This window comes from Cinclus cinclus, chromosome 2 (genome assembly GCF_963662255.1).
Source record: "Cinclus cinclus chromosome 2, bCinCin1.1, whole genome shotgun sequence".
Lineage (NCBI taxonomy): Eukaryota > Metazoa > Chordata > Aves > Passeriformes > Cinclidae > Cinclus > Cinclus cinclus.
Window position 1 is genome coordinate 46,887,968 of NC_085047.1, and position 19,741 is coordinate 46,907,708.

Consider the following 19,741-nt stretch of genomic DNA (forward strand, 5'->3'; position numbering starts at 1 on the left):
AAAAATGCCTCTTTTTAGAATCAGAGAAATGTGCCAAAAAATTAAGCACGACTCTCCTGTCGGCACAACAGACTATCTGTTCTAAGGCCTGTTTGATACCATTTCACACTACTATTGATCAATTACATCTAGTTGTTCTTAAAGACTCTTTGTCTTCTCCAGTGCTTATGGCTCCCTATATTTAACACAGATGATCTTAATGTCAGTTCCCCTAAATGTGTGAAATATGAACAGGGTTCAACAAGGGCTCCAACCAAGAAACATCGTGTTCTTCAAATATTATATCTAAAAGAGTCTTTCCAGTGTGAGGATGAGGAGCTATAAAGATCACCAGAGTATAATCTGGCAGCAGCTGTGAATGACTATTTAGGTCCCACACATAAATAGCTTTGTTCCAGAACCACAGAGAATGTTAAATGACAGCATCAAATTAAACACAAGTTTTTTGGACTTTGGTTTCTTTGTAAGAAAGGCTGCGGGAGTGGAGGAGGACAGGTATCAGTGTACTACGTTCCCAGTGCCACAGAAGGGAAGTGCCATCCCTTCCTTTATACTTTCCACTGTCTAGTATTTCTTGTTCTTTGCATCCAGAGTTATAAACAGCACTATGTAGCACTCAAAGTAGGAAGATCTTCTAAGAAGGCAGGAGAGGTGAAAGGCAGATCAGTTTAATTTAACAAGCTTAACTTATTAGGGTACATCTTTAAATAAGAATTAATTGCTGTCAACACATCAGAAAAACAAGCTATTTTTAAAATAGATTTTGGTCACTAAGCTTTTATAAAGTGAATACAAATACTCATGCTGGAAATGCAGGTCATTTCATATTTTCAAGGCATGGTACCTCAACAAAGTCTAGGTGACAGTTACCTTGGGCATAATGATACCCTTAGATAATCTCAACCCATCTTGACATGAATTATTTATCTGAAAGGTCTTGTTATGAAAGAACTTGTCAATAACAGTGAAAAGTAATCATTTAGCATGAAAAGTCAAAATTAAAAGCTATAACATTAAAAGTATTTATATTTTGTTAGATGCTTTCATAACATACCTTTTTGATAAAGAGGTTGCACACAATCAAACATACAAAGCTATAGTCTACACTTTCAGGCTCTCTATGGTCATTCCATAAAACAAATGGCCAAATAATCGCCACAGTCAAAGATAACCTTGGAGGAATTAACTTCACAAACTGGTGTATGCTTGTCATCAGGAGATCTGAGCATGGGAAGGAGGCCAACTCTGCAAACATTTCCATGTTTCTTTAATGTTTGTACTTTATGAGACATAACACAAAATTTTATGGCTAATTCATCCTGCTTTTAACTGGCCAAGAAAATGTGAAAAGGTAGAAAACTAGGTTGGAGGAGAAAATGGGAAAGATCTCAAAGGTTGGAGAATGTAAACTCCGATTGTGGACACCTTTAGGGTGTGATTTTTATTGCGGCGCTTCATTACTTGTTAAAATATACAGGTGCCTTGCACTGATGGATAATGCCTTTTTCCTTAGGTTCTTCCTCTTGCACCAAATGCACCATACAGTTTTTCCTCTAGTGTCACTATAAAGTAGCAAACAGCTTTTACTATCAGAGTAAGTAATTAATGTGACAAAAAGGATAAAAGCCAATCCCACCACCACTTAATTTTGCAACTAACCCCAATAGTACTTCTAAGACATTGATTAAAAAGCCATCTTCTTAAGACCTTGACTTGCCTACAACCAGAAACTGGGAGCAGAGACAAGATCCAATACCCCATTCAAAGTAATGAGAAGATCAAAGATGGTGCCCACACAAGAGATTCAAATGGAGCTCTCCTTCTGTGTCCAAGCATACAGAAAACAAACACTGTCCTGAACTGAGACAGTGACTACCAACAAGTTGGACTGGTAATGAAATCACCTCCACTGAGTGCCTGGCCCCTGGCAGAGTGTACCACAGGGAAGATGAATTATGCAGAGGGCTCAGCACACAGGGATTGCTCTTAATGCCCTGGAATGTGCCTCAGCAGAATGCCAGCGTCCGGCACCACTGGCTGGAATCCAAGCAGATCCATTACCTTCCCTTTATACAACAGCTTACCACATGCCTCTCTGACACCACAGATATGTCTTTCCTCCTCCTCTTTATTTTTAACTTTAGTATCTTTAACACAACTGAGATACATACTTTAGGCTGCACCATTAAGGAGGATTTTAAACCCAGTTTAGCACTTGGTGAATGCTATCTTCCCAATGTTAATCTAATACTGTTTTAAAAACAGCAAATCAAACTAACAATACAGTTCACACAGCTGCTTACATGAGTTACACTGAATTATGTGTACTTTGAACACCAAGTTATCTGCATAAGAATCGTCTAAAAGTCCCTAAAAAATGCCTTTTGACTCAAAAGTAATTGAGTCTCTCAGAAAAAAAAAGTAGTCCTTATCAAGGAGTCCTTCATAAACAGAGGATAGAGAAAAGATAATTATACATTTCCTTTCAAAACTTATTTGGTTTTTCTTCAGTTGTGGGTATTTGCTGCACCCAGTTGTACCCAAATCTCATTGAGAAATAGCGTACCTTTGAAATTCTGCATCTCCCTTTTACTCTGGCCGCCAAAGACTCATATTTCTATCCTAGACTAACAGTACCACAAAAACCTATTTTTTTTTATTTGGGAAAAAAATAGACAACTCTCCAGAATGCACTTATTTTTTTCTTTTTTTAATAAATCAGTACACAGAGTAAGTTGGTTGATAGCACGCTTATCTGAGCTGAAATATGCGGACTGAATTTTGTGTTTTGCTGTATCCAGATCATGGATTTGAGACTAAATAGTTCATATCCAAACCTTCAGACTCTTCTTATTCTGAAAAATTGCTTCTTCTCATGATTCCTGTTGTATTCAGTAGAAATCTTCCTAATATTATCAAAACAACTGTATTCCTACTTCACAGACTACAACCACCTGTTTTATTTTCAATGGGAAAAAAAAAACAATTGGAAAAAAAAATCTTCTGCCCATTCTGCAGCAAACTTACTACTCCAAAAGAGTCTGAGGCTTTCCTTACAGAAATGCAGATGCCCAGGACCTACTAGCACAGTTATAATTATGCTGAGGTGCAGCCTGGCTGCTTTTAACAAGGCCACTAAAACTCCCTACCAAGCCTGGCATTATGAACATATGCAAATAAGGAGAAGAATTAGAAAAATACTGAATTACTACACTCCCAAACCACCACAAAAAAAAACCCAAAACAAAACAAAACAAAAAAAAAACCCAAAAAAACAAAGGGGGAGATTTTATTCCCAGAGCAAAATCTCAATTCATAGATTCATAGCTCAGGTATCATAGGCTTATATATGTTTTGCTGCAGTACCTGAGAACCCTGTTATTAACAATTCTCAACATACAAGACAAAAAACCACAAACAACTGACTAAAAGACAATCTAAGTTTATATTTCTAAGCTATTTCCACATAACAAAAATTTCCTCTCTCATTTTTTTCCCAAACTCAAGATCTTCTCAAGCTGCTTCTGCATGAGAGGTGGTCTCTCCCCCTTTCTCTCTGAAGGTCACCAGCCCTCACCAAAGCAAGAAAATAAGTCACATGGAGCAAAGCCATAGTATTAGGAATGGAGTAGGACATTAAATAGATAGCCAACTAGGAATTCCACAAGATTATAGCACTTGCAAATTTTCCAGCCTTCCTTCTATTACTACAGGCTTGTTTTTCACAATTAAGTAGTGCATCTTGGCATTTCTGTGAAATTTCTGTTGGGGATGCAACAAATGCCACCAAAGAACTCATCAAGGCTCTTCCTACACTCGACTCTAAAGTAAAGTGTATTAATACATCAATCCCTCCATTTGGTTTCATCATGAATACCAGCAAAGCATTTGATATCAACGAAGTATTAAATGGCATCATTAAAAACAGCCCTGTGGACAAGGACCTGAGGTACGGTTGATGAAAAACTCCACATGAGCTGTCAATGCAAATGCACACATTTGCATCTCAAGAAGCCAACTGCATCCTGCATCCAAAGCAGCATGGCCGGAAGGATGAGGGAGGGCAGCCTGTCCCTCTGCTCTGGTGAGACCAGCAAACTAATGGTGCCCCCAACATAAGGATGTGGCATTGTTGGAGTAAGTCCAGAGGAGGCCACCTAGTGGATAGGAGACTGGAGCACCTCCCCTGTGAAGACAGGCTGAGAAAGCTGGGGCTGTTGAGCCCCTGGAAGAGAAGGTTGTGTGGAGACCTTATAGAAACTTACCAGTGCCTCAAAGGGGCTTAAAGGGAAGCTGGAGAGAGATTCCTTCTCAGGAACTGCAGTGACAGGACAAGGAGCAATGGGCACAAACTGAGAGGAAATTTAGGCTGGATACTAGGAGGAAATTCTTTACTGTGAGGGTGGTGGGGCAATGGAACAGGCTGCCCAGAGAAGCTGTGGATGCCCCATCCCTGGTGTTCAAGGCCAGGCTGGATAAGGCCTTGAGCAACCTGGTCTAGCAGGGGGGCTGAGATTAGATGAAATTTAAGGTCCCTTCCAACACTTAATAATCTACAATTCTATGAAAACCATGTAATTGTTCATAATGCTGAGAAAGTATCTCATTCTTCATTTTAAATCTTCTAGCCCTTATGATTCAGAAGTTTCAAGCCTGGAGGTTCAAAATCAATAAAAAGAATCCACATGACCTTAAATAAAAACACTACATTTTCATCCAGTTCAATTTTAAGGCTTGATTTACGATTCCTGAAAACTTAGGACAACTAAATCACCCTACCAGGAAATTCCACTTACTCCCTTGTTAAAGCACAGTTTTACCATTGCTATGTGGTATGCAAATTCCTTATGAATATATGTAACAGCATTATAATTTTTTAATATCAGACATTTCCTGGATACCTATTTTATAAATAACAGAAAATGGACTATGCTAGTTTATACATTTATTGCATAAAATAATATTTTTTGAGACAACTACAACAACACAGGGTGCTTTCCTTAGTGCCTTATGCATACATCAGTTCCAAAAATACAGTAGAGAAGCCCCTGGAGAAGAAAAGATCCACTTTCTCATTCATTCCCTGTTTCCTTTACTATAAAAGTATAATATTAATTAGGAATATTGCAGGACCAATATTATAAAGGAATAGAATTTTTGCTGCAAAAGCAGAACAACTGCTTTTATGAACTGCCTATAGAAGTTTCACACGGCAAGATATTTCAGCAAAATATCTCAATAAAAAAATTATTCAACTGATGCACAGGTATGCATAGTATTGCTAGCATGTTACCTTCAAATTCTTATGAAAACTATTAATAGTCTCTGCTCTTTGCCAATTATGGTCTGAGGGACCAATACCCTATCCACAACTAAAAGTGTGACCTCCAGAATGGCAAGGAACACGGTATGCATGAAGTTCTATACACTTTGAAGAACTGCAAGCAACTTTTAAATCCACTTGCAGTGGTCCAGTCACAGCAGCTGGGCATTTCTGATGGCCAGAACCGGATGTATGTAATGTGAATTCACCGAGGTGATATGCAGTAACACACACACACACACACACACACACACACACACTACTGAACCATATAGAAGGGTCTCATTCCATCCTATTAATACCACATCCAGAATTTAATCCCCACGCCGCCTGGCCCAGAGCCACTGTGTCTGCTTTCCATTACTCATCACCTTCTAACTACATTCAAAGCTGAGCCCAGAGCAGCCCATTTGCTTCAACAATGGAAGAAGCCTTGCTTCCTGCTGCCAGAGCAGTCCCTCACAAGGAGTCTGCTGCTCCTGGAAGTTATGGAGGGAGAATGACCTAACCCACAGGCTACAGCAGATGAAGAAGGAATAAAGATGCCCCATTACTCCCACAACTACAGTTTTACAAATCCTACCCACAAAGGATTTAGCCATGGGATGACTCCTGGGATAATCACTCCTTATTTGCTGTCAGTACCAGTACTCTAGGATATTGGAAGTGGTACCTCCTACCACTGCCAGAGACAACGAGTGTACATGGCAAAGAAAAATCCATCTGTACTGAAACACCATATAGTCCTTTAAAAGCTTTACAACAAGGAATCTGACTATGATTCCACAATTTCTGACAATGCATCTTGATTGCTTTGCTGTCATTTCAATAAACAATACTGACAAGGGTCTCAGCACTGCAGATTATAAAGTGAGGCACCCATGAAAAATATTCAGTAAACAAATGGTACATTATCAGTGCAAACACATTAATTTTCATAGGGCTGTTAATATAAAGAATTCAGTATTTATTGCTACACAAAGTCTGCTCAGTTAACACATCCAACACTTCTGGTGCAACTAAATATTTACATGATTTTTTTTTTACATTTTTGAGGCTGAAGAGAAACAAGAACACTAATCTTAAAATTAAAGAATAACAATGCAACACCATTTGGCAATATGACATTGCCAATTTTCTAAATTTAACAGCAGTTGAGAAAAAGTGTGTCAGCAACTTCCCAATGTATTCTTCTGGAAGATTTGAGTAGGAACATTGCATACAATTGGTGTATTCACAAAAAAGACTGTGTTTTAGGATTGCATACAACTGGTATATTCAGAAAAAATACTGTGTTCTAGGAAAAGTAATTTTGTACCCTTTACATTGTTTATCATTCATGATGGTTCTTCAGCTAAATTAAAATCTAAAGTTTTAATGAACTTTTTTTAAAATCCATAAACAGAAGACTTGCTTTAGTTTTTACCATTTTTGTTTTCCAAGTTGAGTCCTTTCCATAGGTCACAGTCTAAATGCTGCTACTTACAACTTTTTAGATCTTTCGTACTCTTTTTCAAGAAATTTCCTGGAAAGAGCTCAAAAAGACAAGCACAAATTTCTTCACAGAAGTGCTTAACTACAGCTCTACGTGGAAAAAATAACAATTAGGTTTTTTCCCCAGCAGGAGAAATACTACAACAGTAACACACACATACAATGACAACCAAGCTATAAAAACAAACTCCAGCTCTCATGTAATACAGAAGTTGATCTAATTGGAATGACAAATTACAACACACATTTTAACTATATATGACAAAACAGAGCATGTTTCACTATTACAAATTAATCCAAACAAATTTTAAGATTTTGTTGAGAAGTCTCCATAGGGGAATGTCTGGCTACACCCAGCTCAAGTGAGAAGAGTCCACAGAGCTTAAAAAATTCTCACTTAAGTAAAGAAAAAATAGGAGCATGCACTGCAGATAGTCTGGTGGAGGATTAAAAGAAAATAATGGCAGACAAAACAAATCAGAGCAGAAAAAGCATCTGCATATTGCAGAGCTGTGGTGAAAAACATTCCATTTTGCTTTGCTTGTGCGCGCAGCTTTCGCTTTACCTGTTACACTGTCTGTATTTTAACCTACAAGTTTTCTCCTCTTTACTCTTCTGCCTCTCTCCCCCAAGGAGAGAGGCAATGAGAGGCTCTGAGATGCGTAGTTCCCAACTGGGGCTAAACCACAACAACAAAAACTAGAAAAGCTTCTCTTAAGTGGAGCTGGATCTCATCAAGAATACCTAAAGAACCACAGCACCGAGCCTGAATGAGTTCAAGAAGTGTTTGGAGGTACTTTCAGGCACATGGTGTGACTCTTGGGGATGGTCCTGTGCAGGGCCAGGAGTTGGATTTGATGACCCTTCAGGATTCCTGTCAGCTGAGCTTATTCTGTAACAAGAAAACTAAGTCAAGCATCAGTTCTCCTCGTTTGTTCTATATTGAACAGTACAGATTTAATATTAATGCTTTACATTAGATAAAATCATCTTAAGTGATTGGGGAAATGCTGGTATTAAAATTGATGCATGTTGTGTATGGTGCTTTTCAACTTTTGGAGATTACAATGTTGATTCCTCTGTTTTGCATCTTCAGCAGAAGCCTGTAATTGTTTACTCATCCAAAACACAGCAGTGATACTACTGTATTCCCTGATGCCTTAGACATTCAAGTGTATTTTTCAGTAAAAAAAGTACCAGATGTTTTATCCATTAGCTTTATTGCATTTCCAAGTAAGGATTATAACCTGAGGGAAAGTCATTTAGAGTGTAATGAGCAAGGGAAAACATTTCATTGTGACAATCCCAGGCTACTGACACCACTGCCTCTATGCATTTAAACAATATAGAGCTATAAAGAGGACTTCCTTAGTCTCCATGCCAAATATAATTTTGATTTTACATTGCCATTAAGAATACCAAATTACTACACAAGTCCACAGTTGCTTCAGAAACAAGCCTAGAGAGGACTGGTACAGAAGCCGTACTATATCTCCAAACCAATTACTCTGTCAGCTACACAACTAAGGTTTGTTACCTTCTAATTTTCAAAATTTTATAAAAGGAAAAGCAGACTATCAGATAATGTGGCCAATACGTAACCATTAAGACTTTTCTCTACTGAAAAATAAAGTTCATTTTTGGCAAATTTGTGTGATCCTAAAATATAATTACAAAGTCCATTTCACCACAGTGCACAGCATTACAGAACTTTGTGCTTTTCTTCTTGGCAAGATCTCACATCACTGAACCCATGCAGTCAACTTCAAAGCCCAGCCTAATGTGGCAGCACACAAACCTCTGCCTCTTACAGGGTCACCAGAAGAAGCTTTTGGTACAACTTCAGGCAGATTTCATCCTTTAAATTCTGAGCATATCTGGCCATTTAGACTAGAAACTTTCAAAATAAATCCTGCAATTTCTCTATTAGCACATACTTATATTTATTTTTTTATTATTGTATTCACATAGTCTGTATTTTAAGTATATTTTATACATATGCATTCATATCCTTACTAATATATATAAAGTATAAATTTACATTACACATATATATATATATATGTACATAGCTTTATATGCAGCTTGGTATATGTTATTTTGATATTACAGCATTATTTGTCAATAGATTATTGTAATATGGCACTATCGCCAACAAAAGGCATTATCAAAGAAAACGCCTACTATACAAAAAAAGGAAAGATTAAGAAAAAAGAAGTTGGAAACACCAATTTTCTTCATTTCATGTAACTTTTCAATCTGTGCTAGAGTTTGTCCAGTTTTTGGAGGCAGATGTAGGAGTTTCTCTGATGATTTGACAAAGGAGCAGGGAGGATATAAGTACAGATAATATTTATTAGCTACATCTGCTATAAGCACTTTTTATAGACTACATGAGTGCGAGACAGTCATTCTTGAAATTTCTCCTGCCCTAAAGGGGACACAAACCTTGAGGAACTACTTGAAATGACATCTGGTGTTTAAAGCTGACAAGACTCCCTTCTCTTGTCTTTCAGCTGTATGTGTAATAAAAAGCTCAGTGAGTAGCAGCAAGGAGCTGTAGCCTACTACACATGTTCTGAATGAGCATTTCACATAGTTCCATCTGTCGTTTATCTTGCATGATTATTTAAACTAGATTCTGAGTTATTTGTTCTTTCTGGCTAGATTATGTTTCCAAAATGTTCAGTCAGCCACAATGCTACACAAAAGTATACAAGTAAGTGTAATACAGAGCTCTCATGCGAACCCAGCAAATGTGTTTCAGAACATTTGCTTGTACAGAACAGAGCACTTCTAAAAAATAAAAAAAAAGAAAAATAAAAAAAAAAGTAATAATTATCAATTACTGGAGGGGGGGTGGGGGGGTGGGAAACAGAGCTTCCATCCGAGAAACCAAATAAAAAAGAAACTTTGTAGTATCTATGTTGAAACCACCTCCTGAAGAAAAAGTCTTGTATCACCAGTAAATAAACACTAGTTTCTTCTTGAGGTTCTTTGTTAAAAATCAGAGTATTATTTTGTGTGATTCTTCCTAATCAAACTATATTTTTTTGTTTGTTTTCAGGCAAACCTATTTTCATATCTGTTTATGTTTGTCCATTAACATAAACAGCCAAAGACTCTCAAGCACTAACCTTTTACTACATTAGCTAAAAGCACAAAACCATGCAGCTTAACTCACCCCATCTGTCCACATGTATCAAAGTGCCTAGAAGGAATGTTAGTTAGATTTTATTTCATCACTGAAGTCATATAGCAAGAGTGAATTCAAGGAAAAGGTGATAGATCAGATGAAAGATTTTTAAATTTTAACCTTGACCTCTAAGATTACATTTGACATCATGTTGTTTTAGTATCAATGAAGACACCTGCACAAAGAATCTCCATGCACAAAGAGAAGGGAATAAACGTAAATATTTTCAAAGCTGAGAACTTAAAGATATAAATATTTCACATTCAAAAAGCTGGAAAGGATACCATACCATATTTTTAAAGTCGTAAAACAAATGCACATACATAAGTAATATTTAAAGGTATAATTAATTATAACACCATGGTCCTAGAGATTCCACACTCTCTATACCACATTCTATTTTAGGCACATATCATGACAATGTCTGTATGTCACTAATGCTAAGAATTATGTTTGTGATATATTTAATATCCCAGTTATTGATTTAGACTGCTTGATGGATAACTGATACATACAGTATTTCCATAACACAGTGAAATACAGAATTAAACAAGAGGTAGCTAAGGTTACCCTCACTGGCTGCACAAAGGAACAGTTTTTGAAGCACATTTAAGGGAAAGAATAAAGATTGGGATAAGCTGAGCTGGCAACCTAATTGCAGGGGAGATACCTATTTATCAATGCTTAAAAAATGGAGGAATGATGTTTAAAAATGTTTTGAACACAAAATATTTTCAGAATATTTTGAGACTAGATCCAAAACTGATAAATTGAAGATGAATTTGGAGGAAACAATGTTACAAGTAATTTAACTTCAAAACTAAACCAATTGTAGTACTTAAGTCTACTTCTAGATGCACAATAGAGGAAAAAAATTAATAGGAATATATTAACATGATATACTTGAATCAGAAGGCACACAAATTATGTTAAACGGTCTCTTTCATAGCCATAGACTACAGGTATCTGAATAATTTAATTTAAAAAATGACTACCCATTTCCTGTTCAGTAGCAGGCAGTACTGAATGCTTTTACCCATTGAGTTGACAGCCTTGTCACAATCTATGACAACTTCTTCTTTGGTGATATTTACTGAGATAGTAAATATAGCAGTAAAGATACAGTGGAAAATAAATCATGAAGCTGGCAGGGGGATGGATGCGACCATGTGCCAACAAGAGCACTGCCTGCAGCTTGCCACACACAGCTGAATAAGGAGCCTCTTCAGTGCTGGGCACTGCTGGGAAGGAACACCAGGGGTTCAAAGCACCTTGAATCCAACTGGAGCCTTCTCTAAAGGCCGGGAATCTTGCACGTCCTTCAGCAGGAAGATTTAAAGGCACTATCTTGTAGATGGTTCAAGGACACAACCTGAAGATGCAGTAAGAATGCTCTAACACCTTTCTGACAAGCAGGATGGAAATCTAAGGCTGTGCAGGGAACCGCTGCCTGGCTGTGTGCTGTGTACTGCCATGCAGAACAGTGTAAGGCAGCAAGGAGAATAATAACCAGCAGCATGGTAAGATGTAAAAAGACAGAAGGACAACATTTGGAGGAAGCTGTCCCTTCCTTTAAGGAAGTTGTAAAGAGGGAGATTTAAAAACCCAAAGAAGTAAACAAACAGTCCTTGCTTAAAGATGCTCCAACTCGCAAAAGCAATAGTAATTTTCATTATTTTTACACAGCACTGTTTTACTACATAGATTTTAACAATAATGTAACCATGTGGTCAGGTTCACACAAACTGAATTCCACTATAAGGCTTCTCTGAGGCCTGTGAGTCATCACTGAGCAGCTTGTTTGATATGGATTACAAACATTTCATTAAGTTCCAAAAGCATGTTAAAATTATGATTATTATATATATGCTTATTTTATACACGCTTGATTTTACTTAGTGAGCATCCCAGTAATGGTCTATGTGCATCTGCATTCTCAGTTTCTAATAGAATGAAGACTTGAAGACAAACACTTCAAAATACTACTTATGAAAAAAGAACCTGTCCTGGGATTTTTGCTCCAACAAAAGCAGGAAACCTTTTTCTTTTGCTGACAGTGTAAACACAAGAATCTTCTTGTATGTTTCTTAGATTAGACTGCACATATCCTTTCTGGTTCTATTTCTGAACCACGTTCCTCCCTCCAGGCGATTCTATACATCATTACAAATCCTTATGCAATTTTATCCAAGGTTCTATATTTATAAAGACACCTCATCTTAACAGCACTGTTCTTTCCTCAGCATGAACCAGGCAAAGATACCCTCACAAAAATTCTCATTCTAACATGATTCATCAGTGTCTCACAACTCAAAGCACTAACATGTAACTTTGTAGGAATCATTATTAATGTATAAGAAATACAATCTTTTTTTCTATTTGGTGACTGAATTCAAATGCCACATGTGTATTTTTATCTGGCCAAAAATCCTTCATATCCACTTATTATGCACAGCTTCTTAAATAACAATATCTATTACAAAAAAAAAAAATAATCATAAATATAGCGAGTGAGAAAGTGTGGCCAACAAGCAGTGTAAGCGTAACTTAAGTCACAAAGTGATCCTGGTTACTAAGGATGTATAAAAACCAAATAAAATTCCCAGAGCTATGCACTTCTTCCTTCCACTGCTCTGTAGAAATTAATACAGATAGTTTAAGCAAAATGCTGTTTTGACCTGCATGCAACTGATTACAACTGCTTTGGAAGCACAAGTTTACATGTTTTTGGCAGATGTGACCAATCAAGCAAATATACACTAGACAGGTAACATGTTTATAGCAGACATTATTTTGAAAATTTTCCATTAATCTGGGCTGGAAATTTTACCTGACAAGAAAAATCATGCACAAAATATTGGAACCTGCCTAAATCAACGATATTTCAGCACTCAAGCTCTTCGGAGACACAGTGTACATCTCAAAGCGTCACCAAAAATACAGGTAGGATTACAAAACTCTTACTTTTTATTTTTTTAATCAGCTTCCAGGTCTGGAAGTCCAGAGACTTCTACTAAAGCCCTGATAAATATAAGTTATATTTAACATAAGCACTGTCCCTAGATTATCCTAGAGCTGTGGTACTGAATTTTGCACAGCCCTAGGATTTGTTTATATACTATTTTGCCTTTCCACAGTGGCAGAACCAAGGGAGCATCCCCTGAACGAACTAGTACTTGGAGAATCTTTTACAATACTCTGGTTTCTTTAAAAAATGTAAGGCAATAGTTCCAAAATAATTTTTTGTGGTGAGTACACCTGGAAAACACATCTAAGCTCCAGTTTTAATCACTCTAATTTTTTTACTCTCAGTTGCTCAGTATTATAGTTTTCATATTGTGACATAAAAAGTTGCCACTCCCATGTGTGTGACATGAGAGTTACCACTCCCATGTAGTGTGTGGGTAGTGTGTGACATACAAAGTCACCACTCCCATCTTTGCTTCTCTTAAGAATCATTGACACTCGAAAAATTATGAAACATTCAATGAAGTTTAAAGTGAAGTAAAAAAAAAAATGCAGTCCAAAACAGAATTGTTTCAATAAATGTATTTTAAATAACAGAATTTCAGACACTTAAAAATATTTTACAAATTATCACAAATTGTTTGTTTATTGTTACAAGCGCTAACTTAATAGTCTCATTATGATCAAATACAACATATATATTTAAGACCTCCAGGACACAACTTATGTCACCTCTAATCAGGAATAATTGAAGAAGATTGCTGATGCAGTAGTAAAAAAGGTAAGATAAAGAGAATCAATTAGACTACAACAGACAGTTAACATGAACAGAACCCAAAAATGCCATTAGTTAGTTCTGTTTTCCTCTTTATCTCAAGTAAGCAGTGTCAAATATTTAAGTACCAGCTAATGCTCATACAACCCTAAAAAGAAAATGCTGAAACACAGTAATGTTTATCAGCAGACAAGACTCTGCAGACATAAAGCTTCATATATGCGCTAGTAACAACTCTTCAGTCCATCCCATTTAGAAAACAGGACTTAGACTCGACACAAATTGTGACGCGCTGCAGGGATCACAAATTTTCAAGGGCAAATCAAATTATATTCTTTCTGAAGCTGGTGACCTAAACATGGCCATAAAAAACTCAGCAGGAGCAGGTTATACTGCCTCTGGCTGCCTGCTGCTTCTCAGAATTTCCTTATCATTTGCAGTTTGCGCGTGTCCAAAATCGAACTTGCAGTCTGTTAGAAAGTTCCTAATTTAGTTGGAGTGAGCCATGCTAATATTGCAAACTGCATGCTCTGAGAAAAAAAAATGCACAAGAGGCAATAGTCCAAGCCTGATCAAGGTTACAAACCATATTCCATTGTGTCATTTGCATTCCACTACTGAAAAAGAAAAGCAGCCTGTACAACATCAATGCAGCGTGCAGCAGAGTTTGAACATTTTTGACCCGGCTGTGTTGGGTAGGATGATAGAAGAAACACTTTAATGAATTCAACATAAACCCTCATTCTGAGTTACACTGGTAGAACAAAAATCCTTACCCCCTCCCTTCTTTTTTTCTCCTCTTGATACATTTCTTAATGAATTTTATTAAAAAGTGAAAATTGATCTAGTTTTTTCCAACAAAGGCTATTATCTGGTTTGGATATTGTCAGTGTAGCTTCAGGGGTAAATAACAAGCGTAGATAGAAGCAAAACCTGCTATCTATAAAGGGAAAGTATCAAAAATATTGTGTTGATTTTGTTTAATAATCTTTTGTAGAGATTTGCAATCAATACTAAGGACTTACTCCAACCTATATTAGTTATATGTTTCTAAACAGTAGGTCTGCAAATGAAGACAGAGAATGAAAACTTCATAAATCATGAAAGATTACATCTGAGATATTATTACATTAAATACATAACATTTTATTACTGAGCTGTTAACCACTTAAAGTACCTTGCAAGAACAGGTAAGTGGCAGTGAAAATGGTGACAAAAAACCTGGGCCAAAATTTAAAAAAAAAACCCTGAACTGAAAACTCATTGCCAGATAAACAGTTATATTAAAACACAGTAACCAAATATATGCCACTACAAAATAAACCAGAAACTATCTATACAACTCAAAAAAGAAAACAGATTATCTGATCCTGCAGGACCTTTGATTCTGTGAAGACTCACACATAGGCTGGATTTCATTTAATCTGAGCAGAAGTCAAAAGTGCCCCTAACCAGTATGAGTAGGATTAAACCCACTCCAGAAGGAAAAAAGAACAGGAATTAAAAATAGCTTTAAGAAACTAGGTGCCAAAGGTATCAGTCTTTGATTTTAGAATATTCAAAAACTTTAGAAGAAAGAAAAAAAAGGAGTAAGTACTAAGTTTATAGAACTTTACCTCTGGCATGCTGTTTGCCAGCTTCACTAGAAATTTTATGTCTGAAATTGCCTAGAACAAGTAAAAACTGAAAAATGTCTGCCTACTTTGACAGAGACTAGTTTCAGTGAGTTATCAACTTCAACTACTTAACCTAAACAAACCAGAAGTATTTAGAATGAACTCTTTGCCTGAGCAAAGAAGTTACTAATGGTAACCTAGGACAACAAAGAAAATTACTCAGTGGCTCGAATTATGCTTACACCAGAGTCACACACAGACATGATATTGGTCTCAATGACAAAACTTTTTAAACATAATGTAATGCTGCTGAAAAGCATAAAATCTTATTATATTGATTTTGTACAGCATGGAAATATGTTGTCACTTTGTCAGCTTCACTTTGTCAAATACTTTAAATATTTATGACCTATCTTGCAGCAATTCAACAGTCAAGACAACATTACCAAAGAAAACTGGGAAGCACTGCAGCGTAATCTCACTGCACTCTCAAGAGCAACCACTAAGCCTTGTTGATGTTACAGAAGTATAAACATTTCTACTGGGTATTCCTTTATAAGAAAGATAATGAAAATTATGCTGGTTAATTTCAAATACTTGTCTTAACCTGTAATACTTCACACACAATGCAGCCAGTATTCCCACTACCTAGCTTACTACAGCAGGAACAAACAGCTCAATATTGTTTGTCAGCACAAGCTCAAGCAATGCTGGTTAAGATTAGTTACAATGAAAAGCAATAATAACAGAAAATAAGGTTATCCACTATGAGAATGTGTAAAAATTTTTCATGTCCCAGGATTCCACAATCTCTTAACTGAGAAAAAGATGGCTTCAAAAGATGTAATAAAGGTGACTACTTGTTTCAACCCTCTTGTTTCAACTGGGACTATTTTCTATCAATCAGAAGCCACAAGTAGCCCCTAAACTGCTTAAAAGAACTGTAGTGTGTCTCTTTATCACTGTTGCTCATAGCTTTCACAATCCACTTGCAGCATTAGGCTCTGCATGGTCATTTCTCAGGTAGCTTTAAAAAGGTCAATACATTACCTGCAGCAACATGGAGTACAAGATATATGGAGAATGAGCTTCTCAAACAATCATTTTACTAGAAAACTGAAAAGTTCTAATTGAATAAACATTTGAAGAGTCCAGCAATTTACCGTGTCCAAAACCAAAGGAGTTAAGTAAGTCCTAGACTTTTGCACTGCCTCCTGAGAATTATTAAAAGTGTACTCGTAGGACTGTCCATGCATTACATGGAAGCTACTCCTCAAGAACACAACAGCACCAGAACGAGACCCCTTCGCTCAACTTTAAAAGTGATTACTTCCCATATTTAACACTTTTTATATATACCTACATACACATCTACTTAAGCAAGAGTTACATGCATAAATGAAATTGGTCTCAATGACAGGACTTTTAAAAAATAATGCAATGCTGCTTAAAAACTTCACATGTAAATGTAAGAACAACAAGGAGATACATTTTCAGTAGGATATCTGCCCAGTAATGGATACTTTCCTCCCTAGGAGATGGATGCAATAAATTAAAGATTAACACCTGCTGCCCAAGGAACCAGGACTACTAGATAATCTATTTAGAAAAACTGCTTATCTAATAAAAATTTAGTTTTCTAAGAAGATGTAGCTTATGTATTTTCCACAATGAAGACTACAATATTTTTAAAAAACTATTAAAAAAGTAATTCTTTGTTCTTGACTCAGGAATAAAGACTGTCCTCAAGAATAAAGGTTGCTATTTATCTGCTTGTAGTTCAGCCTGTTTAATCACTGTTAAGACATCAAAGTATACAAAATGTTGAATACTTACAAAAATTCTTAGACACAAGTAGATGAATGGCACTGCAAGCATAGACTGACCTCTTCCCCCATCACACCTAAGCCCTCTGGCCTACAAAGCATTTAGGTCTTCCAGCTTAGACATAACAAACCAACTCTAATTGACAGTAACTTCTTATCTGAAGGAAGAACAGGAAAAAGCTCACTGCCTCCATGAAAAGGATAGAGATGGGAAACGGTGTACAAAGATTATTTTATAAACAATAACGATCTGTCCGTGAGCGCCCTTCTGAGTGTGCCCTGATGCTCCAAGGCAAATGACATTTTAGCATCCAGTGCACACATTTTGGTCATAGTAAGAGAAAATCATTCTGCGTGATGCATTTCAGACAAAGTACGAACTACAAAAGTACTACTTCCGTGGAATATTTTTTTAGGAGACAGAAACGTGCACGAGTATCTAACAGTACCTGACGTGCCAGATCGGACACCGTGGAAGTTCCCCCTGAAAGTTACCCGCAAAACGCGGAGCTCACTACAGGCCGTGCGTCTGTGCAAACCACACAGGTCCATCGTCCTGCACGACCAGGGCTGTCAAGGGGAGACGCTCCGTGTAAAGGCAAACCCTGCCTTCTCCCGCTGCGGAGAACGGCGCAGTCCCCGTCGCTGAGGCGAGGCTGCTCAGCCCAAGTGTCACGCTGCTGATGCCAAGGGGGCCAGGGACGCGCATTACCTGCCAGACCACCGGGGCCAGGAGGGCTCCCGCAGCCAAGTCCCGCCTCACGACGGGGTCTGACCACCGCGGACCCCGACCCGCCCGCTGGTCGCCGACAGCTGTCCCGGGCCCCGGTTCTCCCCGCGCCCGCCCAGCCCAGTCCGCCGCCGGGAGCGGGGATGCTGCTGCCTTACCTGAGCCAGGACCGTAGGGAACACGCGCCCGCTGTAACACGCCGCCAGGCAGCCTCCCCCGACCAGAGCAGCGGCGGCGGCGGCGGCGGCGGTCCCCCGTGCGGGCGGGCGGCGCTGGCTGCGCGGGGGTCGCATCCCGGCGAGCCGCCCCCGCAGCGGGGCTCGGGCCGCCGCCGCCGCCGCCGCTCTCCACGCCACCGACATCTTCCCGGAAGGCGCCGCGGCGGCCGCACCGCCCATGCGCAGTGCTGGGCCCGAGGCCGCGGGGCGGGGGCAGCTCCGGCCCGGTCCCGCCGGGATCGCGCCGGCCCTGTTCCGCCTCGGGAGCGACGCCAGCCGCACAGCAGGAGGGGACGGAGCTGGCACAGAGGTAACCTGGAAGGAGGGTGTAGCCAGGCGGGGGTTGGCCTCTTCTCCCAGGCGGCAGGCGACAGGACGAGAGGACGCGGTCTCAACCTGTGCCAGGGGAGGTTTAGTTTGGGCATTAGGAGGAATTTCTTCACAGCAGAGGTGGTTAGACATGGGAATGGGCTGCCCGGGGAGGTGGTGGAGTCGTCGTCCCTGGAGGTGTTTAAGGAAAGATTAGTGCCATAGTCTGGTTGACGTGGCAGTGTTGGGCCACAGGTTGAATTCGATGATCCCAGGAGTCTTTTCCATCCTGATTGACTGTTTCTGTAACGCAGAGTGCGCCCGGTCCCTCCGTCCCGAGCCGGGGAGCCCCCCAGGTGAGGGCAGGCAGCAGGGAGATACGGGGTTCCTTCTGGTGGGTAGGGAAGGTGGGAAGGGCAGGGGCCAGGCGTTGGGTTGTGGCAGGGGATGGGGGCACGGAAGGCCTGACCTGTGCTGTAGGGAGTGAAATGCGGCGAGTCCTGAAGCGGTCCTGCCCTGAAGCGGTCCTGCGGCCCCAGAAGTGCCCCGGCCACCCCCGTGTGTCCGTCACAGTGCTCAGCTTCACTTCGTTCCCTGATGTGACTCTTCTCCCAGAGCAGACTCGCGCTGCTGAGTGCGTGAGGAGCAGTGGATCACGAGCGGGGTACTGAGCAAGGCAGATTAGGTGAGCTTCCACAAGCGGGGCTGACCCGGTGCTGATATTTCCTAGGCGTTGGTGGACCATATGGATGTGTTGCTCCATGTGTGATCCACATCCAAAAGAACAAAAGCATGAGCAACTTTAGAATATCCTTTCAAGGAGTAGAGCTTCTCATGAAATACAGGTGACAGAGGATGAGTTTACAGAAATTGTCGTGGCAGAGGTGTTAACTGAGAAGCATTACAGAGTGATTTGGTTGGCAGTAACACTTGTTGGCGGTAACACAGTAAGACTGCTACTCACTGTGAATGCTTCAGAGTGGCTTTTTTTTTTTCTCACTGCCATAGTTTTACCAAAACTCCCTACGTCTTGGTTGGTTACACTCAGACATTAGTTAGTTGATCACATTCAAAACTTGGGCCATCTGGGAATTAATGCTAAGGTCATATGAAGTAAAGCAGAGAGTAAGTTCAATGTCATTTGTATGTTGGCAGTACTGCTATCCATATTATGAGAGTAGCTCACCTAATGACTCCATGTGAATGTGGAGAAAGACTGCTGAGAGAACAGCTGCATGCAATTTTCTATTACTTTGGTTGAGGGCCTTCAGAAAGTGCTCAGTCTGT

The 19,741-nt window shown here is 39.1% G+C and overlaps 1 protein-coding gene across 1 annotated transcript in view; it reads right to left on the reverse strand.

The window, feature by feature from the left end:
- MICU2 (mitochondrial calcium uptake 2) overlaps positions 1-18,158 on the reverse strand; it is a 137,528-nt gene extending 119,370 nt beyond the window's left edge. The window contains exon 1 of the mRNA XM_062487598.1: positions 18,086-18,158. The gene's annotated coding sequence lies outside the window, so the exon portion shown is untranslated. The remainder of the gene's footprint in view (positions 1-18,085) is intronic.
- Between the last annotated feature and the right edge of the window lie 1,583 nt (positions 18,159-19,741).